The sequence below is a fragment of the Phasianus colchicus genome, chromosome 2, assembly GCF_987193195.1.
Source record: "Phasianus colchicus chromosome 2, bPhaCol1.hap1.1, whole genome shotgun sequence".
NCBI lineage: Eukaryota > Metazoa > Chordata > Aves > Galliformes > Phasianidae > Phasianus > Phasianus colchicus.
In genome coordinates, this window is record NC_143437.1 from 97,397,485 (window position 1) to 97,410,191 (window position 12,707).

Here is a 12,707-nt window from a genome sequence, read left to right on the forward strand (position 1 = left end):
AACCTTTCCTCTCACTCATATGGCAGAAGTACCTACCTACAGACAGTCTAGGTCTTACATACTGCCTCCCTTCAGCATGGTATGATGCTCTACAGAAACTGTATCAAGTTTTGTGTACATGGATTTCTTAAATGACTTTCAGGTTTCCAGAAATGCTATAAAATGACCCCTGTGTACCCACTGCTTGCCTAAAACTGAAATGGCAACACTGACCCACCATTCCAAACCAAAGTTCTGACTATCCAGACTTGTTGGGACAATTGCCATGAATGAAGAGCAAAATAAAAAATCAAATGTCTTTACAGAAATCTCTCTCATCAGGCTAATCTTCTATTTGACTTAAACTCTCCCTACCTCTTCCAGAGGGATAACCTAGGGCCAATGGGTGTAGATTAGGATTGAAACATTAAAAGCCAGATTAGAGGATGAGAATGGGTTTGTGTGCTCCAAATGTGTATGCTCCCTGGAGAATCTGATGCTGTGGCACATTTATTATTCGAGGCAGTAGATGTTCTCCTTGTCTGAAGACATAGTGGAGATACTGGGGTAAGGGAAAGGCAGGTTAAATTACATATCATAAAATACTGACAGAAACAATATAGCTCAGCAAAGTGCTACTATTGTTCCATTGTTCACAAGTGTTAGGATTTAGATCTTGATGAAAGACATTTCCTTCTTCCCTTTCTTCCTCCCAGTTGAGTCCAGCCGAGGGCAGGAGGTTAGAGTGCAACCTCTAGATTCAGGTAACATTAACAACATAACATTATTTTCACAAAATAACTTATTAACAGCGGATTTTCTTTCAAAGTCCTTATCATTTTAAACCATTCTGTATGTATTTGGTCTCCTCAGCAGTTAAGATAGACAGGAAGACATGCTGGCAGTCCACTGTGGTGGCAGAGAAGGAGGTAACTGAGCTATTAGAAGTAAAACACATACTACTATCTAGGCAAGCTTAATGTACAGTTAAATGCAAAGTGTGGGTCAAGTATGCAGTGCCTAACCCCATGCCACAGCAAAATTCAAGAACTATCACTTGAACATATATCTATTTAGACCAAGCTACTAATATAGAAGATACAACGTAATTTGATTTGTTAAAGCAATGAGAAAGGAAATGGTGAATTTTAGGTTGACATCTTACTTTCTGTTTCATGCTTACCATAGTTCAAAATTTAAAAAATCCTGAAGGTAAGAAAAGGGAAAGCAATGGATTTTTTTTTTTTTTTGAAAAAAAAGAAAGAAAAGAAAAAGCAAAAGAAAAGGAGACAAAATCCCTCATACTTTATCATCCTTCAGCAACTCTGAGATATGGCAAAGAGAATCAAAGAGACAGATCTAGTGCAGACAGAAAAAAAAAAAGTGAGTTTAGAAGAAGGAGGCGGGGTTTTCACTTGAATTTGTCAAATCTCAGTTTATTCTTTTCAGAGCCTCATTTTGAAAGCCAAAGATCACATCTGCTTCTCAACCACAGAAGTATTCTGATTACTTCATTTGCCTTCTGAACCTTGCATTTGAGATAAGTCCTAGAAATAAGCAGTGGATAACAGTTCTGAGCAGTTCTTTTAAGCTGTTCTGGCATCTGCGTATTTGTTAGATGTCATTAGAAACCTAGTTAGGTGAGAGATATACTATTCCCCTGCAGTGTCTGCCATCCACATTAATAAATCTGTGGTTAGATATGACCAATGTGTCAGAGTCTCAGCTGGTGAATGTACAGTGGTGTAGCTGTATGAACTCTGATGAAGCTGCAATAGCTTACACCAGAGGAGAATCTGAACATAACATTCCATGATTTTTAAACATCTCTGCATGCCTTGCTTTGGGATTGTTTGCTTACAATAAAGTGCACCCTGCTAAAGGTGCAGAAAAACTTATTGCACGTGATATTTCAGCTTACATGGGTCTTTGTTTAGTTTTAATTATTATATTTATGATGTATTTTGAGTGTAAAAGTTTGGTCTAATAATTTATCAAAGTAATGGAGGAAAGCAATCAAAAAGCAACATCTTCCTACAGCACAGTTCTGGTGATAAAATAGAGCAAGACAGGTAGAAATATCAAGAAAAACAAATGTTCAAGGATAGGAACAAAGTTCAATACCCTAACTTTTGCCACATAACCATCTGCCTTCAATCATTATTGCTTAGGAAAGCATGTCTCCATTCAAAAACAACTTGGTTGGGATTCTCCTTTATGCATTTAGATTCTTTTATACTGCCCTTTTCTATGCCCTCACCTCTGGAAGCAATTCAGAGTTGTGCTAACCTGTTTTCCTCCTCAACTGATTTGCTAAAAGTGACTTTTCCCTTCTTTGTAGCACTTTTTTCCCCCCAATCTCAGTTCTGAGTGTATGAATGACTACCCAAACTACTCAAAGCAGTCACATATTTAAATAATGCACCAGCTTCTTCCAGAGATGTACCTGAGACCCCTAAGATAGCCTCAGGAACAGTTACATTTTTACAGCTGTGATTACTCTGTATTATAATGCATGCAAAAATTTTCCTGTGCTGGTGAGAGACATTATCAAGGACAAGTCCTGAATAATGCATTTGGGCTGAGTAGTGGCAGGTACTTGTAGGAGAGTCTTTGCCCTCTGAAAATACCTGTCACATAAAGATTTTTCTTTCTTGACTTTTAAATTTTAAATCACAGCTACCAAAATGGATGGTAAATATGCAGTATTTTAGTATAATTCCTTCTTGGTAGCAGAGATGGTTTTCTCTAGCATTTGCTAGTCAATATATCCATTAAGTACTCAAGGGTAGCTCTGTTTAAGAGGCAGTGCATTTCTCATGGACCATTCAAACCTCTTCATTACTGTTGAGTTGGTGTTTTACAGGGAATCTGTTGAATGACTACATATAGATTTTACAGTAACTGCATGGCAGTACAGGGCCAGAATTTTATCTGCTTCAAGACATTAACGTTTTACTTCAGGAGAAAATGTTTATATACTGGACTGTTACCAATGTAATATAAAAAGTTAACGAATACTTTTGTATCTGATTGTCAAATTCATCTTATTTTTCTTGCTATTACTAAGGTAAGTCCTGATTTTAGTTCCTCACTTGGGACTTAATTTTGCAAGAACCCTATCACTCTGATCTGACATAGCGAGGCAAGTAAAAGCTTGATTAACTTTGGTCTGTAAGGAATTCATTAACGTACTTGGAACACTTGTGTTTAAACTGAAAGGGAAAATTTTGTTAGCCAGCTTGGGATGTGAGCCATCCATATCTGAGTTCCTCCACATTTGGTAAGGGATCACCAAGATTGTTCAGAAGATTAGAAAATCTGATGTCCAGAGAGGTGGGAAAGTGTCTACTCAGAGCAGAGAAGTTGATTGGAAGTCTTTAAAAACACAAATGGCTGTTACAGAGACTAAGACAATAAATTGTTCTCCATTCCTTTGGGTGATATGGTATGGATTTAAGTTGCAGAAGGATAGGTTGTGTATTAGAAAAGCCTGCCATACAGGAAGGCGTTAAGCGCTGGACTTTTCATGACAGCCTGTGAAATTTCAATTAAATGGGATTTTTGAGAAAAAGGTTAAGATTTATCAAATAGGAGTGGATAGGTTATGAATGATGCTGTGCTGGCACAGCAGCATGGATAAGGTAACATCTGAGATCTCTTCAAGCCCTGTTTTGTCTATTTTTCTATACTACAGATTGGAGAAGCAGAGTTAGATATTTGCATTCTTTAAAACATCTACCTTTGTTCCTCCTCTATAAAGAACACAAGCATTTTTCCAATCATTAAGGAATGCTGTGAGGGTAAATGCAATAAGGATTATTAACCAGTCAGATGCAGTGGCACTAAACAGACAACTGGAAAAGACAGATAGCACAGCCTGAAAAACTTCAGTAGATTTGGCCAGAGTGCTTGGACTGGAACTCTGTTATCAGCATCCCTAGGGCTGCCAAGTTTTCAGTGGCAGCAGAATTTAAATACTCATTTCATTGACTGCTGACTCAGTTTATGTGAATTGAATAGGCAGTTGCTAGACCAAAAAACAAAAGGTAAAAGGTCCCAGTCCTGCCATTACTTGTGCATGAAGCTTAATCTACTTGAGTGAAACTATCACAAGTGGCAAATCTGATGCAAAAGGGAATGGTGGAAGTAGCTGTTTGCAGTGCAGAAACCTTTCTGGGTTGTACCCAAAGCATCCTGCAATTAAGTGGTAACTTTTGATTCACAAAACTGCCTTATATTTCTTTTTAGTTTAAAAAATGAATAAAAATGAATGGCATAATATGTGAAGCACAGATAGGCTGATAGACTTCTGGACTATGTTACAGCACAATCACAGATCCAGCAACCATAGAGGATTCATACAATTTCTTTATATTATGATGTCTGTTAAAGCTCCACATTTTTATAAGTTAGGTACATCACATGTAAAACACCTATTTCTTTACTAACAGTATTATTTTGTCAAAGCTCAGAGATTTTCTCTGTTAAAATACCTGCAGCCAAAGAACTGTAGAGAGTTCATGATGTTTAATAATGGGCTAATTTGGTCAGCCAGGAAAAGTACCATTTGAATACATCTGCTTGCAATAAAGAGATGAACTATGGAATTTATCTGTCCTTTGTGAGACATCTCAAAGTTTGATAGTTATGTCTGAGGGTGGTCAATGGAGTGTTCAGCTCATTCTGACAGATCAGATGAAATCTCCTGTCTCGCTGAAAAGATCATACTGGATTTTCAGACAAGTGCAAGCAGAATATTGTGTATGTTTTGCAAGTTACAATAAAAAGATATATTAAAAAAAATATTTTGTATATGGGGTTGCCAGATTTTAACTTTGTCCTTTAAAAATGCTAAGGAAGGGATTATCTCATGAATATATTTGTGTACTGGTTCTCACTGTCCCGCTGCACTGACCTCTCTGCAGTACTTCAATATAGAGGTTAATATAGCCATACACATCAGGTATGAAAGTGTGTACTTCTGGCAGTTGTCTATAGAAGTGAGAAAAGCTTTTGTGGAAGAGGCTGCACCTGAACGTTTCTGAACTAAGACCTTTAAGGTCAATGACCATGGCCTGAAATAAAAATCAGGCCAGGTAGATGTTAATGGGCACATTTAAAGGCCCTTGAAGTGTCTATTGCAAGTTTTGGGGGATGAAGGAGATGAAAGGCAGCTTGGCTTTAATGGGAATTTGGAAAATATCAGCTACCTGTCTGCTTCTTGGTTCTGAAATGCTTAAAATGTCACCCTTCCCTCCCTTCCTTGTACATCACAGGACACTGCTTATCAGTTGTATTCTTGCATGTACCAATTTCAAGCAGTTATTGCAAATTATTCAAAATCCGAAGAGAATTTCAGAGCTGAAACATCTTTGGGCTATTGTTTTACTATAAGCTGTAGGATAATGTAAGCTGGATACTTGAAGCCAGCCTAGAGAAATAAGGATACGAACTTTCAAATACAGTTTCATAAATTTATGACATGAAGGATATCAACAATGTTGACCTCTGGATCTCAATTTTATGCTTTGCTTAACATTTACAGTGCACTGACACTTAATCTATAATGTAATTTATGACTTTTGTACAATGAAAATCCTTTAAACTTTGTAGCCTACACTGCTAGATGAAGGAAGGAAGAAAAAATAGCCAATTTTTGATGTTTTTGAAAAATTAGGTGAATCATCGAGTGAATAAATATAATCTAAACGAGTGACCAAATTTGAGAACCTCATTTAGAAATTTAGTGTATGCCATAGTTACTGCTCATGGCTTTTTTAGAGTATCTACATTAGGTTTTAAAGTCTGGAGATCTTATGTGAGAAATATAATCCTATACTTACAGCATTTTAATTCTGGAATTTGTTATAGGCACACTCCGTAACTAAGTATATAATTTTAAAGTCATTACAGTATATAATTACAATATAGTTAGTACATCCAGGTTCTAAAAATGCACACTCTAGGTATAAGATTGCTATTACGTAATTACACAGGAAGTTAATGTACAGTCTACATTAATTAGTGGTATTTACTTATATAAAATATGATGTAGGTTTATTAAATTATATTTTCAGTATAAATCTATAATATTTGTACTGAAATTATCATCATTACCATTGTTTAAGAGTAGTTTGAATCTTGTCTCCTTACTGTGATCATGTTCATTTCATCGGACAGTGCACAGCATCTCATAATATCTAATCTAAATTTCCCCTATTTAAATTTTAAATCATTCCATTTTCTCCCATCAGACTGTGTAAAAAGTCAGTCTCCCTCCTATTTATAATCTCCCTAATACAGGGGAGAGAGGAGTGGTTTTATATGGTATTAACTATAAAGATGAATGATATTTAAAATAGTAACATGGACAGTAATCAGTTTATGCCTCATTTTAAGCAAAATATCAAAATAGTCTTCTCTGATATATTCAGATGGAGGTTTATGCATAGAAGAGTGGATTTCTGGTGGCTTCAAAGGGTTGTTGGATTGAAGATAAAAAAGTTTGGTTTGCCCCTATTTTTAAAATTATGCCCATTCCTGCATAGTAAACATGTGTAGCAGAAAGCATCAATGAGATAATTCCTATTGATTTTGAGGGGTATTGAATTGATGCCCTAAAAGAATAGGGAATATCTCTTCTCTCTAGAAGTAATACTATCAACTTCTTTCAGTGCCAAAATCTTTAACCACCTCCCCATTTTGGGGGAAAACAATCAACCAAAGAAAACCCACCCAAAATCTCCATTTTCTTGTTCATCTGTCTTCTCAAGGGCTCCGTATGTTTTTGTTTAAAATTGTTCACCTTCTTAAAAAGAAATTGTTGTAAAAAAGCACAAATGTAAAAATCAGTGACATAAGGATACTGTGTTGTGCTGCCTGAACAGACAATCCCATGGGAGGAGCCAGCATTTCTGCTGCAACCTTAGTGCCAAGCACATCTCTCAGAGTTTATGTTTGACAAATAGCATGCAGCTTTGTCCATGTTTACTACCACTTCAGTAAGATGCATGTTGGGTTATGTACATATGAAAAGATGTGTAGCTACCATAACTTAAGTAGCTGGCATCTGACTTGATTTCCTTTCTCATGATAAGCATCAATATTTGCAATAATTTGCAATTAATTGTGGTCAGTGGTTAAGACATCTTTTCTTCTAAACTGAGAATCTCTACATAGATGACTTGCATAGATTTACAGCTTCAACTGTATCACTCTCTTCCATCTTTCTTTTTGCTGTAATTGCATAGAAAACTAACACGGACTGGTTCATCCTGTTTAAATTCTAAGTTCCAAGGTTCAGTTTTTAATTTTGATAACACTGTGAAATTCTGTAGTTAACATCAAATAGTGAATTAAAAATGCTTTGGGATATTGATAAGCAAGGTCCTATCTAGACACAAATAATGTGTTTCATGCATTTTCCCTTTGAAGTCCTATTTTGTTTTCATTTAAGAGATCTTTTCTGGGAGCAAGTACAAATTAGGATCCAGCCTTCAGTCCTTCCTTACTAGGGTCTTTCTCTAAGCATGTAATTAGCTGCAGATGAAACTGCAGCTATGTAAGTGTTTAAGCACCTGATTGCTCCTGGAAATCAGATACTCACATGTCTAAATTACAGTAATTTTTCCTACTCTCTGCAGGTTCAGTCTCTGGCTCAAAAGTCATTTGGACCACTCCTGTGTCAGCAAAAGCAGTCTCAGTTCTTATTCATTGCATTTTTCATAATAGAATAGGAGTGGTTAAGCACTTACTTGTAACTGTAGAGTTATCATTTTTATGGAATAGTATCACTTAATATTTGTATATTTTCAAAGCCCATTGGAGGCAAGAAGTTTTGCAGGCATGACATTAGAGTTATGGTAACAGTGTGGGATCCAAGATAGAATCTGTGCATAGACTGCAGTATTGTTTTTGTCAGGAAAAGAAGAAAAAAGTCAGCTGGATTAATTGTTTGTTTCAGAGGGCACCAAGTGTGAAGAACAGATCTTCCCTAACAGCATTTGAAAGGGCGGGCAGTGAGGAAACAGAAAGGTGCTTGCTGCTGTTCAGGGACCCTCAGATGTAAAAATCCAGGTGTTATCAAAATAAAATGAACTGCTGGCAGAGCTGCAGAATCACTAGCTAATCAGAATGGATTCAGCATTGCCTGGGGGGGCTGACAGAAGCTCAAAGGAGAGACTCTCCAACACACTACATTTATCTTGCACAAAAGCTGGATTTTTGATTCACTGCAGCCAAATTCAGATGTTCTGTTTCCATTATCACTCACCCTGCTAACAGAGTCCATTGATTTTGCTTCCACCTTTGTTCTCCCTGTTCCTTCTGTATTTGTTTTCCAGGAAAGTGATGCTGCAGTCAACAACTCCTTAGAGCCACCACGCAGCCCCAGCCCCAGCCCCAGCTCCCACGGCATGGCCCTGCACATGAGAGAATACAGGTCTCAGGACCATGCTGCTACAGCCAAAAACCCTTTCGTGGTGCCAGGACACTGAGTTTTTACACTGTCCAGCTGCCGTGGAGATTTGGCCAGCTGACTTATTGCAATGAGTTATTAGTGTTGTACATTGGTAATTTGAACATGCACCCTAAACAAAATGTCTTTCAGCTTGTTCAAAAGCTAAGTAAAATGTTTTGTTTTTTTTTCCTTCATATAGTTTCTCCCTTGTATAATCTGTATGCCTTCAGTAATATCTATGCATTGCATATGTTCATAGCATACACATGCAATATATGTATATATTTATCAGATGCTCATTCACAAAAACAAATACAAATATAAATTCAGGCAACATGCAGTGTCTTAGTAATCACCTTCATGTTTGCTCTTCAGCAAGAATAACCCCTAAATTAAGGCTATATAGACTTCGCTCCTTGGTGTGCTTACACATATATTATATATGTACATACATATTTATCAACATATAAATGAATAGTATTTTCACTGTATGAGTAACCCAATGAAGTGAGATGGTACAAAATATAACTGAATGGGTAAAATGTTCCCTGTAGGGTGGTGATAATTCACAACATCCTGGATCTATGACAATAAATACAGAGACAATTTTTCAAGGAGAAAACAGCAACTTGCCTCTGTAAGAGAAGACTCTTGCAGAATAACCCATCTACCCCAGTGAAACCACAGGGTTACAATCCCACCCTTTTCTGTTACCAGACTTGGAACAGAAATGTTGCAGTGTTACACCACACAATGCCTGGTATATATATTCCAGGCAGTTTACATGTAAGTATACACAGAAGAAAGGCCACGTTTGAATTTCTAGCCATTGCACATAGGTCAGCCATCCTGTATGAAGAACTGCTTCATGCTGATCATCCTAATCCTTCTTCCCACCTCTAGGCTTCAGGATTTTTTCTGAAAGAACCTGAGGATCTCGTTAATCTCTGACTAATATATCTATACTCTATTAAGGTCCTTAAAGATAGGCAGCAGAGAAAGGTCTAGACCAAGAAGTAAATGAACGTATGGCAAACCAATACTGTACCAGCTTCCATTGGCTCATCTGTACTGTTTCTCCTGAAACTCTACATTAGCCCAAGTAGTTTAGTCTGCAGATTGATTTAGCCTCAGCTCAAAATGATGAGGATTTTTCCATTCATTTTAAGGACTACTGGATCAGACTCTACTTAGTTTGTTCCTTAACCAAACCTTAATGATGTCAATAAAATGACTTCTATGCACTTTAATAGGCTTGTAATCATTCCAGTAGTTCCCTATTAAAGAAAATAATTACTTATTTCCTCAGTCTTCTTCCAACCAATGTGTATTGGATTCTTTTTATTCATTGCTGCCCCTCCCAACTGGTTCAAATTAGCCTACTCATAGAAAATGTCTGCACTCAGACAAAGACTCAAACAAACCCTCAGCTATGCTCTGAGGGCTGGTCCTCTCATGATATGCAAGAGGGAAGATAGCAGAGAAAGTTTGTTCTGTTTCGTAGCTACAGAAAAGATGCCATTCTGTAAGGTTGTTTCTACACTGCATTCAGATAGCACAATGTAGGCAGTCACTTTGGAGTAGCCTGCAATGTCATTACAGGCAAGCTGCACCATCACCAGCTTTAGTGTGGGATAAGTGAGGCCATTTGAGATGCTGAATGTGGGTCTGGGAAGCTATGCAGGCACCATGACCTCCTTGCCATTAACACTGAGCTTGTTAAATTATAGCTGGTCTGATATGCCTATATGTGCTACTTGTAACACTCCCATTATGGGCTATGGCAGCTTTCAACTTTGAGTTTTTACATTTTAGGCTTTGGTTTACTGGGCACTGAAGTCAACTGAGAGATTACCATTGCAGACACCTTTCTATGCCTAGTTTACAGTTTGTCAGCCTGCTTAAGCCCTTACTTCCCTGAAAATAACTGAGTGGCCTGAGTGATGTGGAAAGATTACTCATGCACTTCTTTCTTTAAGATGTGCTTTGGCAGAATAGTCTTAACAATCTCTCAATTTAGATAAAACATTGATAATTAAAACAAACCTAACATTTGAGTGTTTCCAGAGACAAAGAGTTAGTAGCTGCTCCGAACTAACTAAATACTTGATAAAATGTAGTGAGATGTGACAAGTTCATTATTGCAGCCATAATGGTGTCTCATTTTCTGTATTGAATAGACTTCAAGAATGCTGCACAACAAAAGATGTCATAAACACCACTTAGTAAATGGTGCTGCATACTCAGAAAAAAGTATTTTTCCTCCCTTTTCTGAAATCAGCGAACTAAATCCTTCTCTCATGTTACACACAGAGTCTGCATTGATCTCTGGGTGAAACAGAGAGCTTAGTATGTGCCCTTGCAGCAGCAGTTTGTTCCCTAGGTAGTGAATTATGCACCAAAAGTGGTGTGTGTGTTTTGCCACTAATACTTACACAAAATAAGAATTCCATACAAGTAGAAGATTTTCTGATATTCAACGTTCTTTGAATTATTTCAGGATAAAACCACTGTTCTGCATTTCCTCCTCTGATTTATTTGCTTGTTTTGATTTGTTGTTTGCTGTAGTTTAAGGTAAAGCTTTAATAAATGTGGCTGCCAGTTTCCAACAGAAAGGTTTTCATCTGAGGAGCATGTTATCGACGGCTGTTCTCATTTGCAGCACTTGCACTCTCCATGGCTCTCTGCAGCTGACTGCACTGACGTCACTGCTAGCACTATTGACACATTCTTTTGTGTGGTGTGAATGAAAAAGTAAATTGATCCCAGTGGGGACTGTGCTCACAATGAACAGAAAAAAGCATCCACTTGTCCAGCTATAGATGGCATCAGATGTCTGCTAAGATAGTCCTTGATTAGCACTCAGATTGGGCAGAAGTCTTTTAATGCCCCTCACAAAATATTCTGTTCTTATGATTGCTTTTTTTTTTGGTTAGGAGCACTAAACTCGACACATGCAAATTCATAATGATTTCAATGGCAAAGGATGTAAACAAGAGCACTTTGTATCCTGAAAGAAATGCAAAAAAAAGAGACAAATATTAGTATGTCAAATTTATGGGTGAGGAAAGCATAAGATCCTTGGGGTCATTCAACAAAGGCAAGGCATAAAAAAGAATTAAAAGCAGTCATCAGATCTTTGAATTATCGAAAAATATCAGTATTGAAGTGTTGAAGTCATACGCGCTAAATAAATCATGCCTTGCAACCATCTGGCCTTACATCTCCTGAATTATGGTTCTGAACTCTAAGTATTACAGGAGAATTGTTTCTATTGCATTCAAAACCCATCTGGCCTACCCATATGACCTACTGTAGGGAACCTGCTTTGGCAGTGGGTTGGACTCAATGATCTCTAGAGGTCCCTCCTAGTGCCCATGATTCTCTAACCCCGTGGTCATGTTATGAGGTAGATCTATCAACACTTTTTATTTTCTCTGTAATACTGACAAAATGGGAAAGCTGACCTATGCATCGCTTCTGGAATGACATCTGTGCTCTTGGATCAGAGGAGTAATATGCCATCATAGCTACTGGTAACTATAACCAAACATATTCTAACAGAAAGCTGTCTCCTTGTGCAGAAAAGTACTATAAATGTTATTTCAGTGTAACTCCCTATGGAACTGCATGTTCTGCTCAGATTCTGTTTTATAGGGAGCATTGCAGAAAAATAACTTTTGAAAAATTTTCCAGACAGTGTAATTGATCTGTACAGGAAGCTGTATAGATCAGCTGAATTCCCATATCCTGACCTTATTATGGATGAACCCTATCATTCATTTTCTATAAAGGCAGGATAGTTAGCTGGATAAGTCTGGTAGGCTTTTGTTAACTTGATTTCCATCAGGAGGATGCTCAATTTCATCATGGAGTTACACAGAATGACAGAATTGCAGGGATTGGAAGGGACCTCAAGAGATCATTAAGTTCAGCCCACCTGCTAAAGCAAGTACCTTACAATAGGTCACACAGGTAGGCATCCAGATGGATCTTGAGTATCTCCATAGGAGCAGACTCCACAGCCTCTCTGGGCAACCTGTTCCAATGCCATCCTTATGGTAAAGATGTTCTTCCACATATTTGGAACTTTCTAAGTTCAAGTTTTAGGCCATTATTCCTTGTCCTGTTGCTACACACCACCAAGAAGAGCCTGGCCTCATCCATTTGCCTCCCACCTCCCTTTAGATATATTTATAAATTTAGATTTAGATATTTATCAGATATATATCAGATATATTTAGATATATATCAGACCTCCTCTCAG

At 37.5% G+C, this 12,707-nt stretch overlaps 1 long non-coding RNA gene across 2 annotated transcripts in view; it reads left to right on the forward strand.

Moving 5' to 3' along the window:
- Nucleotides 1–12,707, forward strand: part of LOC116240796 (uncharacterized) — a 53,000-nt gene that overhangs the window by 8,523 nt on the left and 31,770 nt on the right. The gene's annotated exons all lie outside the window — the stretch shown is intronic.